We start from the raw sequence: 18,461 nt of genomic DNA, 5'->3' as shown, positions 1-18,461 counted from the left end.
TGTTTTATAAAGAATAAACTTTAAGTTTAATTTTTTTATATGCCATTTCCTAATTGTTCTATATCCTTTTTTTGAAAAGGTCATCATTTCTTTACTAAATTGTTTTTGCATCTTTGACAAAAATCAGCTGAGACTATATGTGAGTCTTTACCTGGGTTCTATAATCTGCTCCATTGATCTGTATGACTATCCTTCTACCAACACCTCATTACCTTGACTACTACATAGCTTACCGTAATTTTGGGTATAGTTATTTCTCCCACTTTATTCTTTTTTTTCCCCAAGAGTCTTTTAACTATTCTAGGGCATGTACCTTCCAAAATAAGTTCTAAAATAAGTCTGTCTATGTCTAAAAAGATCTCCTTGGGATGTTGATAGGAATTATACAAAACCTATAACTGGGAGAAATTGATCTTTACTGAATTGAATTTCCAAATCCACAGACATGATGTGTCTATTTAGGTTTTCTTTTTTTTTTTAAGTAGAATTTTGTAATCAGCATATAGATCCTATAGATTATTGTATTAGGTTTATAGTTAAGTATTTCATCTGAAGTGGTGGTAAATAGTTCTTTTTAAAATTTTAGTTTCAAATTTCTATTGCTAGTATGTGGTTATTTTTAAGCACAGTTTTGGTTAAAAGAACCACAGTTGCAGACCAAGTTTCTATTGAAAGTTACAAGTTTGCAAACTATGCTGTAGGCAGAGGAATTGACAAAAAGTCAATGGTGAAAATATTGTGCTATTTAGTGGAGACAAATAGCCTTAATGGCAGTAAATGGACTTAGCTAGGCAGTTCTCAGTAGCAAAGTCAAAGGGATTGGGTTTATGGTAAAATTCTTATTCCAGCAAAGAACTGTTAAGCTCAGTACAACTAAGAACTAAGACAAACAGAATGGAATACAAGTGCTCAGAGCAGTATACAAGGGCATATGACAGAAACAATACACAGAGATCTCATCTACAGTTGGGTTTGAGGCTATTAATACTCTGCTCGTGTTGACTAGAATTGGCTCAGAAATTTGCAGTGAATAAGTCTCTCTGTATTAAAGGAGCCAACCTGCTTGGAATGATATGAGTGAGAAAAAGCCTGGTAGACTGCTTTTACTTCCAAATAAAGGAAAAAAACAAAAATCTTACTGTTTTTCCAAAGTTTCCCCTTGAAGTGACAAACTGCAAATGACTCAAATATTTGCATATAAGAAACGGGAGATAATCTTCTTTCTTATGGATATATATATACACACACATATATATGACTATTATTTACATACCATGTCTTCTTTACGCATTCATCCATTGATGAACACTTGGGTTGTCTCCTTACCTTAGCTGTTGTGAATAACACTGAAATGAATATGGGCATGCAGATACCTTTTACAGACCCTGTTTAAATTTCTTTTGGATATATACCCAAATATACCTAGGGATCTAATGCATAGCACAGTGGTCATAGTTCATACTGTATTATATACTTGAAAGTTGCTAAGAGAGTCGATTTTTAATGCTCTTAGCACTCACACGGTAATTATGTGACATGGTGGAGGTGTTAGCTAAAACTATGGTGGTAATCATTTAACATAACATACACCTTAAACTTACACAGGTCATACTGCAATAAAGCTGGAAAATCAAAGGGGAAACAGGAAAGCAGTCAATGTAGACAAGATGTGTGTGGAATGGCAGATTGAAAACATGGTGACGGTATTTCACAACTCCCATTGGGAAGTGGTTTTTCTCTACACCTTGAACTAGCTGGGGCCTTGTGATCTGTGTTGAACAGCAGAATTTGAGGAGGAAAAGTTTTGAGCCTTCTGGATCATGTGTCCTGAGAACATCTTGAAGCTACTGCTCTTGCTCCATTGGAATTCTACCATGTAAAGAAATTTGATCTAATCTACTCTGCCACATAGAGCAGAACCAAGGAGCCCCAGGTAAAAGTAACATGAATTGCCGGACAACTGAGAAAAGACATCCCTCTCCAGATGTTCTTTGAGTTGAATACACCCTCACGAATGAGCCCAGACAACACTGTTTATTTGAGGTATCACCAACAGAATTTTAATAAGAAATAAAATCGTTGTCTAATACACTGTGTTTCTATTTGAGAGATTCAGACAGAAGATTCAAATATACTTGAAAATTCTAAAGAATTACATTGGGGGTGGGGAGTGTAAGCTAAAAATAATGTTTGAACTTTCCAGCTTATATTGTTCTTTAACTTTCAAGATCTTGAAAGTTAGGCAGTTATGTGAATGTAGGGCAGAGGCATTTTTTTCTTTTTTATTGTTTCCTAATAAATATCACAGCAGTCCTACTCAGCAAACCAACTATTATTAACATTGCAATGCTATAACCAAAAAAATTAGAGACAATAAAATATTTGTATTTTAATAAAATATAATGTCACAATCCTACTAGCAACCAAAATAAAATTACTTGACTTACAATATTAATACTCATTTGCAGTGTGAAAATTTCAGAACTTAAATTGTATGGATTTCAGTATATTTTAAAAATGGAAATGTCCCATTTTGGTATCACATGGTCAATATACACTTTACAATTTTGTGTGCTAATTTATTTTACAAGTCATGAGGCCCATAAAATTAAAAAGAAAGCTGATAAAAGGCACCACTCTTTCTGTTTTGCTATAAATATGGATGTAGACACATGTGGTGTCAGATTTACATTTATTAAATTAAGGTTTTAAAAATCAAGGGAAATAAATGTTTATTGTAAAATTAACTAATATATTAGGCTTATGGGAAAATGATAATCTTAGTAAAAAAAAAATTTATGTTGAAAAGATAAATGTAGCACACCCCTTAGTTATTCCTTTTTCTTTACTTTTCTGCTCAGTGGATACAGAAATTTCCCTTCTGTTTTCATTCAGTTAAATCCTAAAGCAAGTTCAAGTTCCTTCTAGACTCTTCAAACTCACTCTGTCATGTCTGTACTTCAAGTTTTGAGTCAGAAAAAGAAGGCTCATTTTTGCATTTGCAATATAACACTGCTATTTTTACTTTCATCTCTGGACTCTCAACTCACAAGAGTTTCTGAGAGGAACTGAAATTGAACTGGAAAAAAATAATGTAACCCTAAAAATTACTGCCATAGAAATGCAGAGCATTGGACTAGCTTTTGAGTGTTTGGGCATTGTATGTATCCTGGCTTGTCTTTTCAGCTTGTTACTTCCATTATGGATGGAAAGTGAAACCCTAAAATCTATGCTTGCATTCACACATTTTCTCAGGAAGTCAAAAAAAAGAAAAAAAAAAAAAGTATGAGCTAAGCCATCTCAAATCAGACTCTTCTATTATTTTAAGACGCTAAAAGCAAAATGAGCTCCTTTAAAGTCTCTTTTACAGAAAATTTCGCCAGCAGGTAACCAAAATAATCAGGCTGACAAAATGGAGCACATGGACAGTTGAAATTTATGTTGGAAAACCAATAACTCTCTTTAGACAGAAGAAATGTCAAACTCAGATTTATTACTCATTTCTGTGCTTGGTAATAATGATGTTTTCCACTCAGAAATTCTATCAAGCGTCCACTGGACTTCAAAATTCAGTCACTGTAATAAAAATACTTGTAACTAATAAGGGGATGTATTCACAAATCATGAAGACATTTTAAATTAATTCTACACGTTACAAAATACTTTATTAAACAAAGGCACGGCATTTGTATGCTCTATGTTTGTATGTTGTAGCCTAAAATGGATAAAATGGCATTATTTTGAGAGGTTGTTTTAATAGTCTAAAATCCCCCCAAAAAAAGATGTCGTGGTGATTAAGTAACAAAATATAACACAGGGCAGGTAATGAAAGGTAAAGCCTGTAGAGATTTTTTATAATTATCCTAATAATCATAGTGTTTTATGAAAGAAGACCTTATGTATTATCAGCCTTAAAGTCTTAATTTTTGATCCTATCACAATTATTACCTATGTCCTAGAGAGTTCAAAAAGCTTAGGGAATGTCAGAGTGGCTCTTCTAGCAGAGATATTACTACTTTTTTTATTGAAAAATATACCTAGGGATTACTTGTTGTAACATAGATTAGAATGCAATTGAGAAAATACCCATATTACCATTCGACTTTTCAAAACAGTCCCAAAATACAAAATGAAGCCTAAATATTATGATTAGCAATAAAATATAAACATATCCTAAGGTTATAGGAAATATTTAAACTTATGAAAAAAACATAAAAATATGCATTAAATTGTGATACATTACATTTTTTTCAGATATTTGCTTAAACTTTGCTACTTTAACATGCATCACCATTTTGACCGCATAGTGATAAAGCATTATCACTACATGGTGATCATGTTATTACCCTTTGAAATAAAAAAGTGAAAGTATAAGGATAAATAAAATAATAACTTGGCCTAACAAAAGCTACTCTATAGGATTTTATAAATATATAATGCTGTGAATAAATAGCACTAATATTGCTGGATAATCTATTTACTAGACACCATGTTAACTTCTTTATATACACATTGTTGTTAAACACATACAATACTAAAATGGTGATTATTTTTTCAGATGAGACAAAGTTCGGAAGAGCTAAGACACTTGACTAGTTGAACTTAGTGAATTTCCTATTTAGGGTTTATATACAAGACTGTTTGACCCCGAAACATGAAATCTTTCCACTCTACCACACTGCAGAAAACTATTTTTCATCCACATAAAAATAGTACAGCAGTTAACACCTGTAGATTCCCATACCCTGAAATACTGATGACTGTTGCACCATCATATATATATAACTATCCCAAATTTGATGAATATTCCTTATTACCTTGTATGGGCAGTTGAAAAAGCTAAGAAATACTGTACTTCTTAAAAATATTATATGAGGCATAAATAAGATGTTTTCAGCTTCATTCAGTATAAGAAATATTCTAGAGAAATTCTGAATTTGGAGAAGACTCCCATAAATAGTCCATAAGTCTAACCAGTTTCCTCTGAATGAGGAGATGGCCAAAGTATCTAGAAACATTTAGCTTTCTTATAGCTGATAATACCTGAAGTATAGATTAAAAGTATAGACCTGGAATGAGAGTAAATGAAGAGATACAGAACAAATACACATGAAGGGTTAGATTTGGAGATATATGGTTTTGGTATTAATTTTAAAGAACTCGTGTTTCATATGAACAAATGGAACAGATGGAATTGTAGTGAGGTTGATATTGTTTAAGGACACCAGAAATGCATTTATTACTTTCCTGATTTAAACAAGACTGATTATTTTCTTCTTGACTCTGAAATGATGGCTTATATGGTGAAATTAATGATGATAATAAGGGTAATTATAAGAAGACTTTCATAATCGTGAAAGTGATGGTACTTAGAACCTTTCCCCAAATTAAAGAAACAAGAAGGTTAGAAGCTGTTAGAACATTCAACTTTGGAAGCAATCACATCTCCTTGGAAGAAACCAAGTCCAATGCACCGAACTTAGTAGGTCATGATGTTCATAACCAATAGGGAGCTTCTACTACATTTCAGTTATGAAATTATAACCTGGTAGTAGTTACTGCAGAATGCTTATCACCTCTCTTGGTGTTTCCTTCCAGTGGAGGAAATATAACTCCAGTTAGTATACTCAGCTTTCTTTTTATCCTGGAAATGTAGAATTGATAAATTTAGGGATCACATCTGAGAAGGCATACCCCTCAACTCTTTCCTACTTTCCCACAGGAGTAAACTACTTGCAAAAAGTACATGTTCTTCATTTCCATCCAGGCTTTTTCCTATTGAGTGTGGCTTTCTTTAGTTCAGTGTTGTTGGTGCCCAATTAGGTGTGACTCATTTTGGGCATTAAGTGCATGGCCTGATTGACTCTCATACTAAGCTGAGATTTCCAGCTTTGCTTTTTGAGAACCATAGGTGGTATCTCATTCTCTGTGCTTTCTTTCTGTTTTATTTCATAATATTTCCAGAATTCAGTTGACGAATTGATGGTGATATTATTGAGAACTCTCAGGAGGCCAAATAGTGCTATATTTATTTCAAGCTCAGGAATCTAGAGTCATGTGGAAAATTGAGGGAATGCAAATAGGAACCTCTCCTAACAGGCTCAGTGAAATATAGTACATTGCTTATGTACTATATGATTTATTCAACTAAGACTATATGATTTATTCCTTATTTTAACCTCAAAAAATCAGTCATAATTCTGAAATCGATGTTTTTGAAGTTAGAGGAATCTGCTTATAGCATCACTACAAATTGTACAAGTATAATGATACTGTTCAAGTAGTATTTAGAACTGAACCCCTGTCTCTGGGTTTAAGTGTACTTCCACCATGAGTCTGGCTTTTTCACTGAGATTGTATGAGTGTCTCAAGAGGAAATGTGTTGCAGGTCAAGTGTACATTCAGTAGTTCTGCTTTTGTGTCTGAGAGTATGGCATTAACTGTCACAAACTAGATTTGCAAACCTGTATTGTGAGGCCATAATTTTGTATTGCCTTTCTGAAAAGTAAAGGATGACACCACCAATGAAGTGTTGTTTAGAATGCTATGAAAGCCAGTGTGCTAGTCCCACATGGATGGACTAGTTGGAAGGGACATTTAGTCCAGGAAGTTCAGGCTCTGTGCAGCTGAATCTGGAGGAAAGCATCTTTTCAATTCTACTTCGTATGGTATCAAAATTTAGGGAACATATGAGAATGATGTGTGCAGAGGTAGCAAAGGAACTTTTTTTTCTTTTTTTTTCTTTTTAGGGCCACACCTATGGCATATGGAGGTTCCCAGGCTAGGGGTCCAAATGGAGCTATAGATCTGGCCTACATCACAGCCACAGCAACGTGGGATCCAAGCTGCATCTGTGACTTAACACTATAGCTCACGGCAGTGCCGGATCTTTAACCCACTGAGCAAGGCCAGAGATTGAACCTGCAACCTCATGGTTCCTAGTTGGATTCGTTTCCGCTGCATCACGAAAGGAGCTCCCCTAAGAGACTTCTAAGGAATTGACGATCTTCTACTAGTACCTGGGTATAATAGATTAAACAAAGTTAAAATTATTGCCATGCATTAAATTGCTTATTCAAGTAAAATTCATGGATATTAAGTGTATAATTAATTGACAAATGGGTACCGATATAATCAACATAGCAGTCAAGATAAAGATATTTCTCCTATCCCAGAGAGTTTACTTATGTCCCATTTCAGTCAATCTCTACCCCTCTTTACAAACTACTGCTCTGATTGCTTTAGCTCTAAATTATTCTTGCCTATTCTTTAATTTTTAAAATTTATTCTTCAGTTTGCTTTTGTATCTGACTTTTTTTTCTAAATATATACATTTTAATAGTCATCCATATTGTTATGTCTTAGGCAGTTTATTCTTTTTCTATTTTAAATGAACTTTACTGAGGTAAAATTATATATAAAATTTACCCATGTTAAGTGTATTATTAGATGAATTTGGGAAAATATGTACAGTTGTGAAACTACCACATGCACAATCATGTTTTTTTCCCTAAACTCAGTGAAATAAAACTTGGCCCTAGATGATGCCAAAATGATTCATGGAAAGTGACACAGTATAGCGACTATAAACAAATTTTGAATATTTTTTTTCTTGTATCAGCTAGTAATTTGACTAAATGCATATTTTATAGTAAAATGTTAGAACAAAAAACAACATAATTATGCCAATTGCTTAGTTTTTTTTTTTTTTTTCCCTAATCTCTAATATGGGAATGCTCAAACAATGCTGGACAGTGAAGAAATAAAAGGAAAAGAATTACACTGAGACCAATAACATTTGGGGTTTAGTGGTATCAAAAATTATTTGGAACCCAACATTCACTTGAAAAGACACAGAAATGAAGAGTTTGAAGACAATAGCAATGAAAAAAACAAATAGGTCAGACTGCCTAAAGGGTAATGGTATCAGCATTAACACAAAATCTCAAATTGATTGAGGATAATTTTCTGTGTGTGTTTGTGTTACGGTGTCTGTACATAAAACATTTATGTTGTATTTAAGAAACCAATTTTGAACAGTTAACATATGATTGAGAATCCATTACAATAAAGAATTCTAAAAATTACTTCAAATTGCCATATGGAACATGGATATTTTTATTTGCTTTTATGTTGAAAGTTTAGAGATCTCATTGAAAAACAATTTTCCATAAATTCACATCTAGGGAAATAGCATATATCCTCTGCAGATTTTGCATACATAATTTTTTAGTCTTTGTGGGACACATGAGTGTTTGAAATACTGCACTCTTAGCAGCAAACGACAAGTCATTATCAGAGACTTTAAATGTCTATTTATTTTAACGGCAACAAATATATGCAGTTATTGCTGTATCACGGTGGATTGGAAAAAGGGTAAAGACTGCTTTGGGTGAACAGAAACAGGATACAACATCTCTGAGGAATATAGGACTATATTTTTTTATTGTAATTAAGATTTTTTAAAAGACATTTTAAGAGTTTTATAAATAGTTGAAAGATTTTTAAAATAATGTTTTTTAAAAATGACCAGAAAAAGCATTAGTTTAATCAACATATCAGTAGATACTGAATACAGAAATAATGATTATAAAATACACTAAAATCTCAGCCAGCTGATCCGTTAGATAGGTTTTTATCAGAATTGCATGAGTAAGCTTTCTCTGTCTTGGCTGAAATCATATTAGTAATTCTTTCGTACCCACCCAGGGGAAATAGTCTCAAAAAAACTACCTAGATATTAAATTGCTACATACTTCAAGTTAATAAATCCTTAATTTAGAGTTGGATTTTGAATAAAGACAAAGACACGTGAAGGAAGGAGGGAAGAAAAGAGAGAGGGAAACGAGAGAGAAAGGAGGAAAGTAGAAAAAAGGGAGAGAAAGAAAACCTCTTAAAACCTCTTAAAGTATTTAGCCTAAAGGCCCTTGACATCAGCAAAGCTCCACTTTTAACTTACTCTTTCCAGACCCAATTGCACTATTTTTGTAGCTTTCTTTCTGGACTTATTTGGCAGAAAAGCAGAGGTGGCAGAGGATTCAGTTAGGAGAGTTACTCTCCAGGGCATATCTGCCAGTATTTTCTTTTCCCAATACATCTTATTTTAAGCTATAGCAGCAGTAAGAATCGAAGCCCTATTTAGCAAAATGAAGATTTTTTTTCAATATGTTTCTCTGCCAGTGTTCACTCCAACACCAGAGTATAACCACTCAGGCGTCAGTAACCATACAGTAGTAGTGCAAGAAGCCTACCTACTTTCTTACTGGTGTTCAGGTAAAAAGCATAAAAGCATGGGTGAAAGTAAAATCAAAATATCCTTATGTCAGTTCTGGTCTCCCAGAACTCTGTTATAACCAAAGATCAATACAAAAGGGAGAGCAGAAAAAAAAATATATGCACATAAACACACATTTATCATTCAACCATGTTTTATAAGTTATCTTTGTTGGAGAAATATAATTAAAAACAAAATCTTTTCCCATCTCACATTGATTCCACAAGTGTGGTAATGAAATAAAACACTTTTGTTACTGCATAAACTTTAAATCAGACTGTGACGTACAAAACAGACAATTTACTAAGAGATGGCAAAGAAGGAAATTTCACCCTTTCATATGGCCAAGCAGATACAATCTGTTACATACATGTTCTCAAGAGGAACAATAAATAATCTTCAAGAAAGAGGATTTGACAGTACCATTGATCACACATAGTACATCTTTGTAATTGCAGTGACCCTCTGTGTTAGCCTGTTGTCTTAACTCGGGAGAAACTTACTTCTCACACCTTTTATCAGAGAAGGTTCTAGGGTAACTTGGAGCAAGTAAGGCTCCTACCCTCCTCCCAAAACTGAAAGACCTGGAGTGCCAGCTCCTTTGATATTTACATTTCAAAGAGATGGCTCCCAGGTCCTTGAGAAAGACTGTCCTGCGTCTTAGAGCTGACAAAAGACCTATCTAGTTTTCAAAAGGATTTATATAAATTTCAAATGGAGAAAACACTTATAATTATTTTTTTTTTCTAAAGTAAATGCTCTAAAAAAGGGGAAAGGTCTCTTCCCTTACCTTCAACAAGGAAAATTAAGCCTCATTTTTTTCATTTTAATTTCTCTTTCTACCTTTTAGTTATTTAACACATTATGTATTCAGCAATTGTGCATTAATAAAACTCAACTTCACTCTTATAACTTATTTGAAAAAATCTCACAAAATTTTTAAAAAACACCATAGCAGAGTAGAGGACCAATATCTCAGGCTAAAATGATCTAAAATCATTAAATGAAATTAAGAATAAACTTATTTTTCATAGCTATGTATCATAGATGGTCCAGCGTTTCAGGTAAAACAAAGTTTTAGTCCCAAAGTCAGATGTTTTAAAGGGATAGAAGAAAGCCCCAGAAGCAAATATATCTTTAGCTTCTATGGATACTAAACTGTATGGTACTATGACTAATCAAATACCAGCATAAACGATTTTCATTTTGCTGACTAGCAGAACTCATCCTTAATCCAATCTGAATGGAAGCAAAGACAATACCAAAAGTCTTTTCTAAAACATAACATAAAAATAAATAGCATTATAATTCCAAACTGATTAGAATCTGTGTGTAGATTTACATATAAAATTCTAATTAAATTTCAAAACCATTTAAGTTAAATTTTCTGAAAAACCAGCATAACAATGGTTTTCTGTATCACATTGGTTCTCAACTATGGACAGTGTTCCTCTTTCCCCAAAAGGTGGACCTTTTGGTAATGCCTGGGGCATTTGGGGCTGTCATAACTTGTGAGGGGTTACTGATGGCATCTAGTGAGTAGAGGCCAGGGAAGCTGCCAAACATCCTGAAATGCACAGGAAAGTTCCCTACTCCCCTCTGCCCTCGACAAAGAATCATCAAGTTCAAATGTCAATAGTGCTGGGGTTAGGAAAACCTGATGTAGTTAATTTTGGACAGTAATTAGCACAATTTAACTTTCTTTTGCACGGAGAGTCTAACATGGTATTGATCTACAGATCCTAAACTGAACTAAGTTGATTCTGATTTGCACTGAAAATAGAAATTGTAAAGTATGAATCAATAATTATTCTAACCTGTGAGAAGCTTAACAATTTTCTTCCATTATTAAATAACATGGCATAAAATACCTGAAGCTGTCAAAATGATTAAGCACCATATGTAATAAAGAGGTAAAAACTATCCCTAAAGTCTACTCGCTTGACAGTTTACTGTGAAATGATTTAGTATCACAAAAAGTAAAACCCACCAACAAAGTACAGCGATTATCTGGTACTAAACCTGACATGTACAGTGCTTCATTTCTAACCAAACAATATGCCCAAATCAAATCACATTAATAGCTCTAGTAATAGTTGGAAGTAATAGAGGCAAATATTTGGCTATAGAAAATTAAATACTTTAAGAATATAAAATGTTTAAAAAAATACTGTCTAAAGAACTTGAACATGAAACCTTCCTTGAAACACTTATCTGAAAAACATATAGTTAGGTTGTATTTTATATAGTGAAAATTTGTTTATACGAGAATATACATTTCTTACCAACACATATTTATTCAAATCTTTTCTTAATATGGAAGGACAACCATCTCTTTTTTTTTGTCTTTCACGGCTGCACCTGCTGCATATGGAGGTTCCCAGGCTAGGGGTCAAATTGGAGCTATAGATGCTGGCCTATGCCACAGCCAACGCCAGATCTGAGTCGTGTCTGTGACCTACACCACAGCTCACAGCAATGCCAAATCCTTAACCCACTGAGTGAGGCCAGGGATTGAACCCGCAACCTCATGGTTTCTGTTTGGATTCATTTCTGCTGCACCACAATGGGAACTCCAGGACAACTGTCTTTAAAAGTCAAGTTCCATTGCCCCAGAGTTATGTCCACAATATAAAGTTTATTGCCAGTAACTGAATGGGATTCACAAAAAATGTATTTCTATGGTTTGAGTGGTAAAGGTACAGAATTCTGATTATACTAATGATTTTATAGTCATCTACGGAGGATACTTAAAATCTCCACCTACTTGTATAAGATTTTTCACTTCTGCTTAAAACATAATTTTATCAAAGAAGGTAAGGCTATTCACAAAATTACCTCATGTCCAAGGACCTGAAATTCCCTTTGCTGTGATTACACTGTTTCAAAATCCATTATTTCTCTAATGCCATCTCTGAAACAATTTTTTACTGTGATTGTATTGTATCAAAAGCGGTATCTTTTATTCTCAAATAATGGACTTTTTTCCAACTTTCTTGGCACCAGACAGGAGAAGCATCTTCACTTTGATAATACCTGAACAAAGTCTACTTTCAGATGAGTTTTCCTTTGTATTTGCCATTTTCAGGATTCACTCCTACTTGCAAACCACTTAAAGTCCTATTCTGAATAAACAAACAAAAATTCCCATTATAAGAGACTTCCAATTCATAATGATGAAACAAAAATAAAAATCTTTTGAAGATATAGTTTGAGTTTCTGTGTCTACTATCTTCAGAATAAGTAAAAAAGGAAAGTTAATTTTCAAAAAGAATAAAATGTCTAATGGGTTAGAGAAATATTTTTTAGTTTCTCGTGCTAAAAGATATATCAGAGGAAATTTAAGCTAACTCTTCCATGTCCTTCTATAATGTATAAGAACAAACCCCAAAAATAAATACTTGCTTATTTTGTCAAAATAAGAGCTGGTTTTGAATTTAGGGTAAGACACTTTGGAAATAACTTTAAATATCATTTAAAAATGACATAATACATTCCTTCCCTCCTTCCTTTTCAGGCTTTTATCTGTTCCTTATTTCCTTTAGTAAATGAAAGAAGTTACACATAAATGGTTTTTGCTTAATGATTATATATAAAGTTTTCTATGACTGGATAACAAATTACTACAATGTCAGTGGCTTAAAACAAAGTGTATTTATTGTTTTAGGATTTCTATGGGACAGATGTTTTGGCATGACCTAACCGAGCATGACTTCTCTACTTAAAGTGTCTTCACCAGGCTATAGCCAAGGTGTCAACTGGACCTACTGTATCACTTCAAGACAACTGGGGGAGGATTCTATTCCAAACTTAATCAGTTATTCAAAGGATTCCTCTTCTTGTGGGCTGCTAGACCAAGGGTCTCAGTTTCTTCTTGTCTTTTGTCAAGAGGCTACTTTCAGTTCCTTGCCATATGGGCCTTCACGTGGCTAGGTCACAACTTCATCAAAGCCAGCAAGAGGGCTGTCTACTAGAAAATACAGAGGGTACAATATAGTGTAATAGAATCTTGGAAGTGGCATTACATTCCTGCTCTATTACAATAGTCAGAAACAACTCTCAGGCTCTGCATGTATTCAAAAAGGGAGATTATAGAAAGACATGAATGCCAGGAGAAGTTAAGGCGGTAATACCATCTTAGTCTATTCTGCAAAATAGCTAATATGTATTGGAAAAGTAAAGTTCCAGAAACATCTGATTGTTCCTGATTCTTCATTCTTTCTGCAGTACTAAAACTTGTGAATCTTGTCTAGGCTTATAACTCCCAGGAATAAATGATACAGGTTTTTTTTTTGTTTGTTTGTTTGTTTTTTTGCCTCCCTTACTGCGAATCATAGGCAGCAAATGGAATAAGTGCAAGTTACGTACTATACAACTTCCTTCTTCACACATTATGGAGCTTGAATGAATTAATGAATTATCTTTGATTGCATGGCAATACTGTGTAAATACTGTGCATGTACTAAAACACCTTATCACACACTTCTAAAAGGGAGGGAGTCTACCCTAGCCTGGGAACCTCCATATGCCGCGGGAGCGGCCCAAAGAAATAGCAAAAAAGACAAAAAAGACAAAAAAAAAAAAAAAAAAAAAAAAAAAAAAAAGGGAGGGAGTCTAATTACTTTAATATTACAGACAAGGACAGTGAGGCCAAAAAGTGAAATATTTTGTCTAATTGCACCCAAAATTTCTGGTGCTGCAGTCTGAACACAAAGAGTATAAATGTAGAGCTTACAGTTTTACCATTATTAATTTTCTTCTTTATGGCTTCACTATTGGCAGTAGTCACATACTTAAAAACATTTTCAACTCAGACCAAATTATTGCCATGGAAAAGAAAAAAACATTAGTCTATCACAGAAATTTTTCAAAATATCCATTTGATTTCACCAGTGGTGATTCCTATGTTGGTATCACTGGAAAGTGGCCCTCAGTAAGCTAAGCTACAAATGTTTTGAACTTTTATTAATACATTTTAAATCATCCTTTATATATAATGGAGTTTTCTGAATAGTTTCTATAAGATGAATGATGCATAAGAAAGACCAAGAAGTTCGTGCTGAATGTCCATTGGATTTGATATTATTAACGAAAATTGACTAGTTTGAATACATGAGATAAATTCAAGATGTATTTTTTAGGTTCTCTAGCATATTTAAGTAGTAGTTTACCCTTTAGTACCCCCGATTTTTTCTTGCTCTCTGAATTTCTATTTTCATTTCCAACCAAGAGCATAAATGTGCACACACATGTGCACACTTTCAGAACAAGTTAAGTGCTAAAAAGGACAACATCAAGAATTGCTTATTATGAGGAATAAAGCAATTTGAATAAAACATTTGATACCTGAGATTCAAACCCTGTCTAACTGGGCCAGAGCCGAAATTTCTTAAAGTTCACTGCACTGTCCCTACGTCTCCATTCACTGCTCATCTTTTCTGAGAATTGAAACAAGCAAGCGGAGCTTCCTCTTGTTAGACTTCAGGTGGTAACATGCACATCTGGCAACTTAAATTCCTTGCCACTCCAACATGTCTGAGATGTCCACAGAAGTATTTTAAGTGTTGATTTGGGGGTTAAAAATATATTATTGTGGGTAGGCAAATTAGCAAATGCAGAATCTCCAAATAATGAGGAAAGATAGATATCAGTTTGAGGTAGTACTTGTAAAATTATTTTCCCACTCTAATCCTTAGAAGAGTCATATCATTCTTTCATCTTACCCGTGATTCTCTGTGGTAACAATTTTTTAAAGAAAGGTTTTTATGACCCCTCTGAAATGTTGGTTTGTTTCAATGAAGACAGAAAAATGGTGAGAGCTTCACTCCAAAATTTTAAAATATCTTCATTTAAATTATTGATAAAATAAATTTGTGAAGAGAAATTAGTATGTTCTCAACAACAGCAAACAACAAAGCAATTATACATGCTTATAGGTAATTTTTTTTTTATTGGAGGGGATAAGAGACACAACCAAATTCTGTTTATTATGACAGGGTTTTTGATATATTTTAACATTAATCAAGCATCTAGCATTATTTAAAATAACCTCTATTTTTAGGCTGATTACAATTTTTAGTCTACATCTCTCCCCATTATCATGCTTCAGGCTTCCTTAATTAAATTGTTTTGTATATCCATTTAATAGATATTCTTTGCTTCACTACTTCATGCACTTTGTACCAATTTGATAATGAGGTAAAACAATTTAAGATTTTATTGAATTTTTTTTTCATTTAACTCACTAGCTCTGAACTTAAACATTTATTTGTAAAACATTTCATTTTAATCATGGGCATTGCTCTCAAATACAATAGTAATACATTTTGCCTTACATTACATATTTAGGTACTACATTCTCATTAAACTTACTATTAAATGTCCATATAATATATAAAATACTCTATCCCCAAGCAATGTCACCTTTGCCTCCCTGCAAACAACCACCATAGCAAAAAGTCCTGGAGTTTATCTGGAAGTTCTAGAAACCTAAGATAGTACTTATTTCCACACATTCATATGGCAAGAATACTGTGCTAATACATTTTTACTTTGCTCTTTCACCAACTCTGAGCAAACCATCGTTTTTTCTCTGAACCTGATTAATCTATACAGTTGAAGGAATGCTGTCAATGGTAGATACTCTATGGTTATGGTGAGGATAAGATAAATTGTGAAGTTATTTTAAATTGTAAGACAAATATAAATTTTTTTCCATTTGATATTTTTATGGATATTTAAAAAGTGAACAGAAATATAATATATAATGTTTTGATATAAAAGTAACTATGTTCAGTAATACTTGTTTTAAAATTCTGCATCAACACTCTTATCATCCAAAGAGGATGCCCTATATCACCCCTCCATCAAAATTCATAAAATGGAACAAGAATTACAGCCTATTTAAAATAATTATTGTTCTCTGTGGAGTTAGCATGTTAAAGGTTTGATATCAATAGAAAGTAGCTGTGGTAGGTAAAATAATGGTCCCCCAAAGATGCCATGGCCTAATCCCAGTAGACTGTGAATAGGTTAAAATTCACAGCAAAAGAAATTTTGGAGAATTGATTAAGATTAATGCCTTTGAGGAAGTTCTCATTGTGGCTCAGAGGTAATTAACAAGACTGGTATCCATGAGGATGCATGTTTGATCCTTGGCCTTGCTCAGTGGGTTAAGGAGCCAGTGTTGCAGTGAGTGGTGGTGTAGGTCGCAGATGTGGCTTGCATCCCATGTTGCTGTAGTTCAGGCCAGCATCTATAGCTCCATTTCGACCCCCCTAACCTGGGAAATTTCATATGCCTCAGGTGCAGCCCTAAAAAGCAAAAAAGAAAAAGAAAAATGAAGGCCTCTGAGATTGGGAGAGATCCTGAATTATCACAATGGGTCCAGTATAGTCACAGAAACTATAAACTGGAAGAAGAAAGCAAAACAATGAATATGAACAATAATACAGAAGATAGATGTGTAAAATATTTGACCCATACTTGCTGGCTTTGAGGATGGAGGAAGGAACAAACTGGGAATGGTCTTCAGAAGAGCAAGAAAAAGATTTCATTTTTACCACTGTAAATAAATCATGCCACAACCTGAGTGAGATAGGATGCACTGATCCTCCCCAAAAGACTAAAAAGAAATGCTGCTTCACCATCACCTTAATTTTAGTGTAATGAGAGCCATATTAGACTTCTGGCCTACAGAATTGTACGATAATACATTTGTGTTGTTTAAGCTACTAATTTTGTGGTAATTTGTTATGGCAGAGATTGGAAATTAATACAGCGATTGATGTTACAACCAGGAGAGTTTGTCAAGACTTAACAGGAATTGTAGCATTGCTGATAAAGTTCACCTTTACAAAGACAATTTCACACTGACCTCTTTCCCTTCTCAAATCAAGAGGTAGTCTTTACAGATTTATTACATATTTTGAGAATTCACTTCAGGCATATCCTCTGCTAACAAATTCCCAAAGACATCATTCTCCAGGTTTGCTATGCTTCCAGAGCATGCCATCCATACTACTCCTCGAGCACTTGTGACATTGCATTTTAAATTTGTCTTTACATATCTGCTCTTCCATTAAAAATTATTTTTTTAGGGTCATTTATTGCTGTTGTTCTTATTGATGTTTCCTTCTTCTATATTTAGCATAGTGCCTGGTCCAGAGCAATTTCTCAAAATGTTTTTGTTCAATAAGTAACTGAGGATAAACCTTGTCCTCCAAACCAAATTATTAGGTAGAAGCAAAAATAATTGCTTATATATATTTTTACTATTTTTAGTTTATAAAGCTTTCTCATATATATATATACACACACACATATATATGTACATACACACACATATGTACATATATATATATATATATTTTTTAGTTATTTCCTAAGTTTAGGATTTATTTTCCTTTGTAAATAAGTAACAGTACTACTTTACACAACTGTCAGTATTGTCCACTTAGTTGCATCTTTGGATCATATTTTGATGAGAAAGATTGAGAAAGACTTTGAAGCAGCTGTCCTTTGGTGTAGTAGTGGTCCTTAGCTGAAAAACTATGAGGCTAACAGTCATAGAAAAACATAGTGCAAAGTCTGACATTTAAACATTGAGGAAAATGGAAGACTATTGGTATTAAACCAAACTTTAATAACTGCCTTTAATGATCTAAAGATTTTTTGTTGCCCAGTCACATTCACTTAAAAGGGTGAACAATTTACACTTAAAAGCTAGCTATTGATTTTCCAGATGCTTCTGTTATATAATAACAGATTGAATTCAGTTACGATGAGCATTAAATCTTTTTGTTTCTTTCACACTTAACGTAGGAACAGTTTGATAATTTTAGTGGGGATTCAAACATCATTTAAGGTTTCTAATTTAAAGATAAAGAAACTACCTAATAACTTGAAAATTTCAGAATTCTAAATCTCTTCAGCTTTGGATTGAACAGAGGGAAGATGATTCATCTGAGTGCACTTTCTGTCTCCCACATCAGCAGGATGAGGGCTGCTCTCTGAATGTTGACGTATCAGTGTGAAATATAGTGACTTAATAGAGGCAATAGTATCAACTCTGATGTTATTTTTTTACTTATTAGTTTTTATAGAAGTAGAGTACCCTGTTGTGGTGGCTGATTTTTAAAGAATGTACCTCCTCCCCCCAGTAAATCATGCCTATTACTATTCACCT

General features: G+C 33.6%; 1 long non-coding RNA gene across 2 annotated transcripts in view; it reads left to right on the top strand.

Moving 5' to 3' along the window:
* Nucleotides 1-2,091, top strand: part of LOC146403731 (uncharacterized) — a 67,485-nt gene extending 65,394 nt beyond the window's left edge. For both annotated transcript variants that reach the window (XR_014844985.1, XR_014844984.1), the window contains one exon: nucleotides 1,606-2,091. This is a non-coding gene — a long non-coding RNA (uncharacterized LOC146403731). The remainder of the gene's footprint in view (nucleotides 1-1,605) is intronic.
* Nucleotides 2,092-18,461: the final 16,370 nt, after the last annotated feature.

Source organism: Sus scrofa, chromosome 4, assembly GCF_054392235.1.
Source record: "Sus scrofa isolate SSC_HxYL_T2T_F1_AM1 chromosome 4, Sscrofa_HxYL_maternal_Yorkshire_Landrace_v2.0, whole genome shotgun sequence".
NCBI classification, from domain to species: Eukaryota; Metazoa; Chordata; class Mammalia; order Artiodactyla; family Suidae; genus Sus; species Sus scrofa.
Note: the sequence above shows the minus strand (reverse complement) of the source record. Positions and strands in the feature narration are given on the sequence as shown.